At 37.1% G+C, this 13,205-nt stretch overlaps 1 long non-coding RNA gene across 2 annotated transcripts; it reads right to left on the bottom strand.

Moving 5' to 3' along the window:
• Nucleotides 1-94: 94 nt before the first annotated feature.
• On the bottom strand, nt 95-2,673 carry LOC133734104 (uncharacterized). 2 transcript variants are annotated; one of them, XR_009858076.1, is made up of 4 exons: nt 2,469-2,673; nt 2,316-2,340; nt 2,194-2,244; nt 95-123 (listed from the first exon to the last, which is right to left on the bottom strand). It is a non-coding gene; the product is annotated as an uncharacterized LOC133734104 (long non-coding RNA). The 2 variants fall into 2 exon arrangements; XR_009858075.1 differs by lacking the exon at nt 95-123 and having other exon boundaries at nt 1,948-2,244; nt 2,469-2,671.
• Between the last annotated feature and the right edge of the window lie 10,532 nt (nt 2,674-13,205).

The following is a 13,205-nucleotide window of genomic DNA, read 5'->3' as shown; positions in this document are numbered from 1 at the left end:
TCCCCGACAAACATAGGAGCACAGCCCCCTCCGGAGGTTCACGGTTATCGACACCGCGGGATCCCTAGGAATCAACGCGTCTAGGTCCCATTCACGCTTAAGCTTCCTTAACGATCGTGTTTCCTAAACCATTACTTAGTTTGTAAGTAATTATCCAGGTAAACATCATGATCAACTTTAAGTAATCGCGCATACTAAATCCTTTTTATTTCAATGAGGCCATTAATTATTTATTCCGACTCTTACCAATTTGGGAAACTAACTTCTTTCTTAAAAAGGAAGGCGTCCTTATCGCTCCGCTAAACTATCGTCAATCCGAGCGACCAAAGTCGAGTCGATCCTCACGTTTTACGAGGTCGGTCAACCATGGTCAACTCTAGGAGTTGACTTTTGACCTTTGACTTTGACTTCTGACTTTTGACCAAATATTCCTTTATTTACCATTATTTCTTATTTATTAAAAATAAATAAGTAAATAATTATAAATAAAGTTTTACTTTTACTTTTATCCATTTACTTCTCCTTTTTCACCTTTTCACTTTTACCATGACTTTTACCTCCACACTTTCACTTTTACCTTTTACCTCATTTTTACTGAATTTACTAGGGGTGGGCGTCCGGACCCGAAAAACCGAAAGCCCGACCCGAAAAACCGAAAAAAGCCCGATTCGGTTCGGGTTTGATATAGAAATTCTCGGTTCGGTTTAGGACCCGACCCGAATATATTTTGTCGGTTCGGTCTCGGGCTTCACATATTCGGAGACCGAAAGCCCGATGCGGCTCGATTTTCCTCCATCTTGACTATCTCAGCCAACCCGTTCATGGCTTCATCTGCAAATCCAGCATAGCATCCCTTTCTTGATTCAACCCCAGACCTGTTAGCAATTTTGGCTGAAAGCCTGAAACTCCAGACCTGTTACTCCAACTTTGTGCTCCAGCGGTGGGCCAGTGGTGGTACCCAATCGGCAGCAGAATAATTAGATCCAGTGATCTGGGCACCTATTCACCCAAGTCCTCCGGGTCAACCCAACACGCAGTTCCACGATCAAGACGACAAGATCGAGTCCGTCGTCGTCGAATTGCAGAAGGGAGCAAAGCTAATCGTGAAGGTCTCCAAGCTCCGATCTTGGAGCTATTTATGGCTGGACGAGTACACAGAGAAGCTTCTGGAATTGGATAGGTACTTCAGACATCTGCTGGAGACAAATTGGGTTAGGGACTTTTGGGTTGTGAGGTAGCAAAACAGGGATGTTAACCACCTGATGGATGGGATGCTTCGGAGAATGTTTGATGCTTATAAGAAGGCGGTGGAGGCCGAAACGGTGCCGTTGAGAACAGAGACGGCGGAGGCGGCGGTGCAGGAGGAGAGGGGGACTGGTGAAGAGGAAGAGGCGGCGCTGGTTGTGAAGATGAATATATGTATAGAATTGCAGAAGAAGAAGAATAAGAATTGTCGAAGAAGACTAGAAAAGAAAGGAGAGATTAGAAAGAAAAAGAGGGCAGAGCCTTTTGTTTTGTTTTATTTCTACCACTTAGTTAGCACACAATAAATACAAACGTTGAATATGATAGACAGAGAGCATCATGTGCTCCAGAGGTTGGGAGCAAGGCGTCCGTCCAAGAGGTCGAGGGTTCGAACCTCGCCTCTCACCCAATTTTGTGTGTATTTTGCATAAAGTTGGGAAACTGGATTTTGGGCCCGAAAAACCCGAAGACCGAACCGGCCCGTTTGGGGTCGGTTTCTGTCGGTTTCCATTCTTGAAAAAGCCCGAACCGGCCCGGCCCGATTGTTTCGGGTTCGGTCTCGGTCTCACCAAATTTCGGGCCCGAGCCCACCCCTAGAATTTACCTTTACTTTCACCTTCTTCACTTTTTACCACTTTACCATGGTAAAAACTCAATTAATCCAACTTTTACCATTTTCTTTATTTTCTTTTTCTTCCAAAAATAAAGCAATTTCTCTTCTTCTTCCTTTTCTTTTTCTTTTGGTCAAAATGCACAACAACAATCACCAAAACAATCAACACAAAAATTCCAACACTTTGAAAATTATGCTAATACAATCCTACTAATTAAACCATCCTCAAACACCTAATTTTCACAATTTTCCAACAACAACAATAGCTCCATAAAATCAAAATCAACCAAATAAATTCCAAAAATTCTAGGGTTTGTCCAAAACCCATTCCTTACCCTTTCTTCTTCAAAACTCACGGCCAAATCCTCCTCCTTGGCCTTCTTCACCTACAAATTCGTCCAACATCAATATCTCAACCAAAAAACTCGACAACAAGGTTGCATGGATAGATCCTTACCAAAAATCCTTGTCAAACCCGTAGCCTAGCTTCATGGTTCAAGGAGAAATCGGGTTCATGCAAACAAAATCACAAACCCAAATCAAAATCTCGGATTTAGGAAGAAATAGGTATAGATCGAAGGATTAGAGGCTAGATTAGGATGGAAAATACCTTGATTTGAGCTTGGAAAGAAGAAATCACAAAAACCCCAATTTTAGCTTCGGGTTCTAGGGTTTTTGGGTGAGTGAATGGCTAAATTTCTTGATTTTGGTTGGAGAAATGGAAAGAGGGAAGGAAGAGAAGAAAATCTGGAAATTTTGGTGAGGAGAGGGGTTCCGGCGATGGCGGAGGCGCGGCGGCGGCGTCCGGCGGTGGCGGCGATTTCCGGTGAGAGTGTAGAGAGAGAGGCTCTCGGTTAGAGAGAGAAAGAGCTGAAGAGAAATGAGGGAGAGGCTAGGGTTTGAGAGGAAAGTTTTGCTTTTATACCTCTCCCAAATTTAATTGTGAAAAGTCGGATCTTCCCCTCCTTTTGGGCCAATGGGCTTGGGCTGCTCCTATTTTCTTTTTCCTTTTAATTTCCTCAAGCCCAATCCGAAAATTACATCTTCAAACATCCTTATTTTTCCGACACTTCACCGAATCCTTTCGGGAAAATTTTCCGGGCTTGTCCTAAGCCTCGAAACTTTAAAAATACTTTTCTAGACCCAAATTGGATTTTCTCTAAAATTTTTAATCCTTTAAAATTGCCTCAAAATCTTAACCTAAGCGCGAATACTTGTGTACCATACGAATACGTAGTTTCAAACATTATACGACAAATTAAAATAAACAAAAAAAAGTACGGGGGTCTACACACTAATATGGGAGATTGAACGCACTGAACTCAACAACAAAGTCAAAGTGCTGGAGCTAGAGGTAAAAGGGCAACATGCTTTGAATTTTAATTTACTAACCGAAATTGATTCCTTGCAGGAAGAGTTAAAAGCTACTCAAGATAAGTTCATTAAGTTTGATATCAGCTCAGGAGCTGTATCAAGACTGTTTGGATCAGGAAAAGCTCCTCACAACACTTTTGGACTCGGCTACTCAGGTGAGAAGTCTAAAACCACCAAGTTCGTCAAAGAATCACGATCAGCTGTTGAAAATGATGAATCTTGTGCTGATGTTGTCATAAAGGACAAGAATCAAGAAAAGGAACAACCGAAATTTACTCAACAGGTAAAGTTTGACCAAGGGATTGCTATTGGTCAAAACAGGTATACTCAATCTAAGTCTTTTATTCCTATCTGTCATCACTGTGGTAAGATCGGACATATTAGACCTAGGTGCAATGAGAGAATTAATAAATTACAGTATGTTCAAGAAACATGCACTGTAGAATCTCTGCAAAGTGAGCTTAGAGAACAAAAGGAAATCATTAATAAACTGACTAAGTTAGTTTCAAAAAACAATATACCAAATGTTGGTAGAAAATCTGTTTGGACTAAGAAAAGTAGAAATAATGGTTCTCCTATCCACATTGATACTACTAATGCTGCTTGTTGTATATCACATGTGAATTCAAGTGAGAATTCAACATATATCAAAGCCACATGTCTAGTAACTCTCACTGCCCTAGCAGATAAACGTAGGGACTTTTGGTATGTTGACAGTGGCTGTTCTCGACATATGACTGGAGACAAGGCATGGTTTTCTTCCTTTGAAAATGAGTGCACCACAGGATCTGTCACCTTTGGTGATGGAAGAAAAGCAAGCATACTGGCTCGAGGCACTGTGAATACTCCTGGGATCCCAAATCTCAAAAATGTTTTGTATGTTGAAGGACTGACAGCAAATCTGATTAGTGTCAATCATCTGGCTGATGATTATGAAGATGTATGGTTCAATAAGCAACGATGTCTTGTTCTTAATCATAAAGGTGAAGGCATTATGGGAGGTAAGAGTGAAGGAATGGATGGATTTCAAAACTTTTTAATTAGTGCGGAATTAGTTTAACAATTAAACTACTAACTAAACATAAAATCCATTCCTTTAACCCATGATCTTGGCTTATTGTGATATGTATATAAACATAGCATGCATAGTAAGGAAGAACAAAGAGGGAGTTTATGTTCTACTCACCCTTGGAGCGTGATTTTAATCTGATCCAAGTGAACCACCAAAGTTCCTCTCCTTGATCTCTCCTTGTGTGTGTTTCCTCCACCTTGAAGCACCTTGAATTAAGAACTCCTTCTTGTACTCCTTCTTGTGCTTGTAATCTCCTCCTTGATGTAACAAGTAAAGCCACAAAAATATATGGCCTCTAAGGATCTTCACCAAGTGAATCAAGAGATGAAGAAAGATGAAAGAAAAGAATAAATTATGCAAGTGTTCTTCTTTCCTTTAATTTCTGAAAAATGGACCAAGAGAGAACTCTCTTTCTCTCTCTCTAATCTGAAAATAATAGTGTGGAGACACCACCTAGTTTCTTTGTCCATGCTTTCACTTTTATATAATAGGAAATAACTCCAATTACTAAAAGAAAAATATTGACTTTCATATAGCCAATATTTTGGCTGGTCCATACATGTTATTGGGCACTAAAAATGTGTCTTGGGCTTTCATTTAAATCTCATTTAGTGAAGCCCAAGTCCACACCAAAAACCCGACAATCGTTTAGGCCCAATAGGTTCGGTTTTACCCGAAAATCCTAATTATGTTCAAATAATAAATCTAATTAATTATTTGCTCATAACCAACTCTTGTTTAATCTTCTTCATATACAATCTCAAGGATCCACTTATATGGTGTGCGATCTCTTAGGTTCTAATTAACAAGGCAGTGAAGTTTATAGAAACCATTCTATTTTGTTTACGAATCAAAAACTCCATTTTTGATTCTCCCTTGTTATTAGGATAATAAATGTTTATTAATCCTCGGGGACTTCACAAGTCATGAGTGACGTCTTGCAACATATCATGACTACCCTAGTTAATGTAGAATGACAAAGAACCTATTCAATTGGAATTACAATACAATACGGTCCTTCTCTAACACGATGTTCTAAAGCACATCATCGGGGTATGGAATTGATATGTCAATCCCCTAATGTGATTTTCATTCCTATGTGATTCTTAGAATGTGATTAAAAACTCCTTTTTAAATCTCATTCAATGCTTTGGCCAAAGACTCATTGAATCACATCTTTGAACATACTCCTTATTTACTTAAGGATAGAGATTCCTTGTTGTACACTCACATGTCTCCATGACCGAATTGATTATACCAATGAATGCATCTATTATATCCATTAAGGGACACAATATTATTGCATCATCAAGAGATAATCCATTCACTCATAAGACAACTATGGTGTCTCAGGTCAAAGGACTAATTTGTATTATTGCAATTTAGAGTTCAAGTTTGACATGTAAGTAAGACTCCATACAAGAACTCTAATGATCGCGTTCAGTGTACTCTTTAAGTTAAGAGCACCCACATACTTGTATTAGTGTCTCTACACAAATGACAAGAGACATATCATCCTCCATATTGAGCATACATAGTATGTGCTAGTCTTTCTGGATTATCAATGTCCAAGTGATAATCCTATGACTAGGAACCTTTTAGGATAAGAGTGTGAAAGAGTAAAGGTCTCACACATCTAACTCTTTAGATTACTTTCTCTTTAACTCATATTCCTTGGACCTTGTTCAATCAAATATTAAATATAAGCAATGAACAATAAACTTGCCCTTTTGATTAATAATAATTACAATAATAATTACATCAAAATGATTGTTTTAGGACACAATTCCTTCAATCTCCCACTTGTACTAAACCCAATCAGCCATGAAACGTACACCCATCTTCTCAAGATGTTGTTCTAGCTTTGCTTGTGATAAAGGTTTAGTGAATGGATCTGATATGTTATCAATAGATGCAACTTTGAGAATGTTAACGTCTCCACGATTAACAATCTCCCTTATGATATGGAAACGTCTTTCGATGTGTTTGGATTTTTGATGAGACCTTGGTTCCTTGGCTTGAGCAATTGCCCCATTGTTGTCACAGTAAAGTGGAATCGGTGACTCAATGGTAGGAACAACATCAAGTTCAGTGATGAACTTTTTCATCCAAACTGCTTCCTTTGCAGCTGCAATGTATTCTGCCTCAGTAGTGGAATCTGCAGTAACGCTTTGTTTGCAGCTTCTCCAATTTACTGCACCTCCATTCAAGGTGAAGACAAACCCTGATGTGGATTTTCTGTCATTCACATCAGATTGAAAATCTGAGTCTGTGTATGCTTCCACTTGCAACTCTGATTGCAAATCACCACCTCCATAAACGAGGAATAAATCTTTAGTCCTTCTCAAGTACTTAAGGATATTCTTAACAGCATTCCAGTGTTCTAAACCTGGATTGGACTGATATCGACTAGTTATGCTTACGCCATACATATATATATATAGACACATACATATACATATATATGTGTGTGTATACACACACACACACACACACACACACACACACAAGGCCCTTCTAGTGTAAATCGAATGATCCAAGCCTGTCCATATAAAGCGGGCCTTGCGGGCTTTTTTGGGACAGGCCTTGTGGGCTTTATTTATAATAAATATTTAAAGACACTAATTTTTTTATAAATCTATATTTATATATCATACATTTCAAAGAGCAACCTCTATCAATTCAAAGAAAATGGGAAAACCGACCGTTGGATGTGATTATTACAACAAATTATGCGTGTGGTTAAAAATTTAGTCAATTTCACCATAGTTTCGAACCCGATCGGATTGGTCAACCGTAGTCATTTGTATGTTTTCTTGGTTGACCGATGGAGTGACGACCGCGAAACGTGCTTATTTTTTTACATCACGTTTGTAAATATTTCATCGATGGATGTGCGTGGACATAAGATAAAAATTTCAATTTTAATTACAAATACGTTGGTCTAGACCAATTTTCTTCCTAAATTTGTATAACTTATACATTGCATTTTAATTGTTGAGGTTCATTCTAAAGCAAATATGAAGTGGAAAATGAATTTGGAGAAACCAACCGCTCGATGGAGAGATTGTAATGTTTTATGGTGGTTGTAAAAATTTCAGCCAATTTCGTTCTCGTTTCGAATTCGATCAACTAGGTCAAACTTAGTTACTCTTATAAAACTATATTTATATCATATACACTCTAAAGAGCAACCTCTATCAATTCAAAGAAAATGGAAAAACCAACCATTGGATATGGTTATTACAATAAATTATGAGTGTGGTAAAAAATTTAGCCAATTTCACCTTATTTTAGAATCCGATCGAATTGGTCAACCGTCGTTCTCAGTAATTCAGCGAAGTTAGGTGTTCTGCACAACAGTTTGTGTGTTGCAGATTCTCATTCAAGCTGAACTGCCTTCACTTACATTGCCATAACTCCTTCTAGAAAAGTCGGAATCGCAAACCGTAAAATTCCTTAGAAACTAGACACATGAGGCTTTCCGTGAATATAGGGTACAACTCCTAATTCCATCCGAGAAGTTCCCAGTAATTCATCGAAGTTAGGTGTTCTGCACAACAGTTTATGTGTTATTTATATAATATTTTTTGTTTGCGGGCTTTTACGGGCCGGATTTCAAACCCCTAAACCAAGCCCGGCCCTCTACCCACAGGGCCGGGCCTATGGCGGGATTTTTTTACTGGCCGGGCCGGGCTTTTGGCCCTCCGGGCCAGCGGGCCTCCATCGGCCCACTTGATCCGCGGGCTTTTTGATGAGGCCTAATTTTGGCATGCTCCGTTTAGTTCTTCAGATCTTACAATCTCATCTTCATGGAAGAAAAAGGAAACAATAGGATGTAAGATGTTTACCCACAGAGGTCAGAGGAGAGTTCTAGAGAGCTGCTATGAGAGAAACCTTATGTTAGGGTTTGGTCGTCATCTATTTATAATATTGGTATTGGTTTTTGTTTTATGTTTTATTATTTTTTTTTTTTCCTGTGCCAAGCCAAAAAAGAATATGGTTGGCTTTTTTTTAGTACCGCCAATTACCCCCTTAATTATAATTTTTTTCCCACCAAAATCTACAACGACGAAATCGTTATTTCCTTGATAATTGCTTCTTTTTTACGAGGAAATAGTTCTCGTAAAAGATGGACTTTTAGCGAGGAAATCATACTTTTGTCGCCATTGAATTTGACAGGTTTTACATGATTTTCCGCCAAACAAATAACGACGAAATCATTATTTCCTTCCTAATGATTTCTTTTGTCGAGGAAATAGTTCCTCATAAAAGATGGACTTTAGCGAGGAAACCATACTTTTTGTGGCCATTGAATTTGGCGGGTTGTACACAATTTTCCGCCAAAATCATAACGATGAAATTGTTATTTCCTCCCTAATTGCTTCTTTTGACGAGGAAATAGTTCCTCGTAAAAGACAGACTTTTAGCGAGGAAACTATACTTTTGTTGCCATTGAATTTGGAGGGTTTTACATAATTTTCCGCCAAACAAATAACGACGAAATCGTTATTTCCTCCCTAATTGCTTCTTTTGACGAGGAAATAGTTCCTCGTAAAAGACGGACTTTTAGCGAGGAAAGCATACTTTTGTCGCGCTTGAATTTGGCGGGTTTTACATAATTTTCCGCCAAACAAATAACGACGAAATTCTTATTTCCTCCCTAATTGCTTCTTTTGACGAGGAAATAGTTCCTCGTAAAAGACGGACTTTTAGCAAGGAAACCATACTTTTGTCGCCCTTGAATTTGGCGGGTTTTAGATAATTTTTCGCCAAATAAATAACGACGAAATCGTTATTTCCTCCCTAATTGCTTCTTTTGACGAGGAAATAGTTCCTCGTAAAACACGTACTTTTAGCGAGGAAACCATAGTTGTGTCACCATTGAATCTGGCGGGTTTTACATAATTTTCCGCCAAAGTAATAACGACGACATCATTATTTCCTCATTGAATATTGTTTTCGCGATGAAAACATTCCTCACCCAAGTTTCATATTTCCTCGCTAATAACATGATGATTTAGAAGACCAAATTATGGTCACCTTTAGTGATGAACTAAAATATTCATCGTAGAAAGTGGTGTATAGTGAGGAAAATATGTTTCTCACAGAAAACCTAATGACATTTAGTGAGGAATCGAAATATTCCTCGTAAAAAGTGACATTTACTGAGGAAAATAAATTCCTCGCAAAAAACTTAGTCGCTAAAAAGCCTTTCTGTTGTAGTGTTGGTTCCTTTTGTTCATTCTTCTTCTTCTTTTGGACTGCTCGTTTAGGCTTTGCCACTTGTTTCTTCTTCCCTTTGCCCTTGCCTTTGGACTTGGAAGAAGAAGCGACAATGGCCACACTCCCACTCTCTTTCTTGATTTGCTTCTCAGCTGTTACCAACATATTGAGAAGATCAGAAAGACTATGATCCATTTGTTGCATATTATAGTTCATTATGAACTGAGAAAATGAATCATCTAGGGAGGATAGAAGAAGATCTTGAGCTAGCTCCGCATCAAGTGCAAATCCAAGGTCTTGAATTTGCTCAATAAGGCCTATCATTTTTAGACCATGTTGATGCACAGGAGCACCCCTCACATGCTTTGTCTTAACAAGCTCATTGACAGCTGTGAATCGCACATTTCTATTTCTCTCACCAAACAATTCAGTGAGATGGAGTAATATAGAACTGGCGCTATCCATATTCTCATGTTGCTTCTGAAGTTGTGAGTTCATGGATGCAAGCATAACACATTTAGCTTGCATGTCATCATCCTTATGCTTTTGATAAGCAACACGTTGCTCATCGGTTGCATCTTGAGCCAATGGAGTGTGAGGAGGTGCATTTTGTAAGACATAAGCGATCTTATCGAATGTCAATACAATTTTCAAATTGCGGAGACAGTCATTGAAGTTTGGGCCCTCAAGACGATTTTCATTGAGAATTTTGGTGATAGGATGTCCTGACATATTGCAGTCTACATAACATAAAATAAAAGAAGTGAGATTGATTTTAAAACCAAGTGACTCGGGTCTTAAGAATCAAATGGCACCCTCTCACTATTTTAACAAATTCCAAATCCCTCAAGGAATTCGAGAGTATAAATTAAAACTCTTAGTGAGTATGGAAGACTCATTTTCATTAAGCCAACCGCATCATAATAGAACTATAGGTCAACTTAATTTCCATGAGAGGATACTCTTATCCAATCACATCAAATGTGAATATCCATAACTTTGGCCTCTAAAGTAAGTAAGTCTCACCATAATAGGATATTGATAAATTACTCTAGTTAAGCTATACCCATCATCTTATGTAAGTATAGGGATCAAAAATTAAATCTCATCATAATAGAATATTGACCAAGATTTGTCCCTACCTTACAACATCAAATGTTGAATAACCTCTTTTTAATGCTCGAGCTCCTAGCAAGAAATACCCCCGCTCGGAATGATATTCACATGTAAGAACATCTAATAGGAGATTACAATGTTGGAAGGCCACAAAGAAGCATTCATAATGTCTTCTTCGCTTTTCAACTTAATATCACTTTGAGGGAATTTTAAAGTCTCATCTTTAATAATCTCATTAATAACAATCACATTGCATTTGCTTTGATCCTAATGCAATCACATTTTCATTATACTTGATCTATAATAAAATACTCCCACTTAATTGTTTTTTGGAAAAACAATTTGATTTCATCAAAAACATTTTTCAAATGGAATCATGGGAAGTATAAAATTACTTGATCAAGTGCAACGAACATGCAATTATAATAGGTCACATAGGATGATTATGGACTTGTTGTTTGATCCAACATGAGCCAATATGTTGGATCAAGGTCATGTTTGGATGGTTGATTTTAATTACGCGTAACGATTACGAAAATTAAATAACTAAGCTAAGCTATTACACTTTGCACTTGAACTTATTTCAAGGCTTGATGACTTCAAACTTCTTCTTTGGATCATCCTCATGTGCCTCCATCTTTGATTACAAGAGTGGATGAGGGGCATACAAGCTCCCATTTAAATTTAATCAAACTTGAATAAATTAAATAAGCTACTTAGTTACACAACCAAATGAATTAATCAAATTAATTACATAACCCAAATGAATTAACTACTTAAATTACATAACCACATTCATTCAAAATGAACAGTCGGCCAATCTCATGCTCAATTATATTAGGCCATAGTCCATAATCATCCTTTAATTAACCAAGATTAATAAGGTTAATTAAACAAGCATATTTAACTCAATCAAAATAAGTTAACCACTAAATTACTTTAATTTAAGGAAGTAAATTAGTTGAGTGATTTATGAGATGATGTCTTACATCATGCATCATTAACTTTTGGTGAGTAATTTAGGGGATAATGTTTTACATCATGTATCACAAACTTTTGGTGAGTGATTTTAGAGATAATGTTTTACATCATGCATCAAACATTATGCATCACCAACTTTTGGTGAGTGATTTTAGAGATAATGTTTTACATCATGCATCACCAACTTTTGGTGAGTGATTTAGAGATAATGTTTTACATCATGCATCACCAACTTTTGGTGAGTGATTTAGAGATAATGTTTTACATCATGCATCACCAACTTTTGGAGAGTTATTTAGAAAAACTAATAATAAAGATGACTAACTCTACCAACTATTTGGTGAGAGAAACATGGAAATGATTTTATGTCATCATTAACTATTAGTTAAATAACAATTCATGAATTTATGGATCAAAAGTTAGAGCAAACACCATGGAAAAATTAGCTAGTTCACAACTAGTTTAGACATGTTCCAAAAAGCTGGAAATAAAATTCCAGCTTTATGTTCTTCCATTGAACACTTGTTTACTTCATCTTTGAAGCCAAAAAAAAAAAAACATGCATCCCCTAAAGCATATATCATCTAACATGTTTCTAAGATTAACATTTTAATTAAGAAACATATAGAACCCCTTAATACATATCTCATATGCATTAAAGTTTCATAAAACTTAAACCACTTCTTACATGTAATTTCTAGAAACCTTTTCTTGCTATCATAAAATCTACCTTACATCACATGCTTCATAACTTTTATGATAAAGCAAATTTTATGATCTAAATTACATATTACTCTAAGCTTAAGAAAATCACATCAACAAACATACTTAGCCATGTTTATAACATATCAAAATTAAGCCAATGGCTCTGATACCAATTGAAGGAATGGATGGATTTCAAAACTTTTTAATTAGTGCGGAATTAGTTTAACAATTAAACTACTAACTAAACATAAAATCCATTCCTTTAACCCATGATCTTGGCTTATTGTGATATGTATATAAACATAGCATGCATAGTAAGGAAGAACAAAGAGGGAGTTTATGTTCTACTCACCCTTGGAGCGTGATTTTAATCCGATCCAAGTGAACCACCAAAGTTCCTCTCCTTGATCTCTCCTTGTGTGTGTTTCCTCCACCTTGAAGCACCTTGAATTAAGAACTCCTTCTTGTGCTTGTAATCTCCTCCTTGATGTAACAAGTAAAGCCACAAAAATATATGGCCTCTAAGGATCTTCACCAAGTGAATCAAGAGATGAAGAAAGATGAAAGAAGAGAAGAAATTATGCAAGTGTTCTTCTTTCCTTTAATTTCTGAAAAATGGACCAAGAGAGAACTCTTTTTCTCTCTCTCTAATCTGAAAATAATAGTGTGGAGACACCACCTTGTTTCTTTGTCCATGCTTTCACTTTTATATAATAGGAAATAACTCCAATTACTAAAAGAAAAATATTGACTTTCATAAAGCCAATATTTTGGCTGGTCCATACATGTTATTGGGCACTAAAAATGTGTCTTGGGCTTTCATTTAAATCTCATTTAGTGAAGCCCAAGTCCACACCAAAAACCCGACAATCG

Source organism: Rosa rugosa, chromosome 2 (assembly GCF_958449725.1).
Source record: "Rosa rugosa chromosome 2, drRosRugo1.1, whole genome shotgun sequence".
NCBI lineage: Eukaryota > Viridiplantae > Streptophyta > Magnoliopsida > Rosales > Rosaceae > Rosa > Rosa rugosa.
Note: the sequence above shows the minus strand (reverse complement) of the source record. Positions and strands in the feature narration are given on the sequence as shown.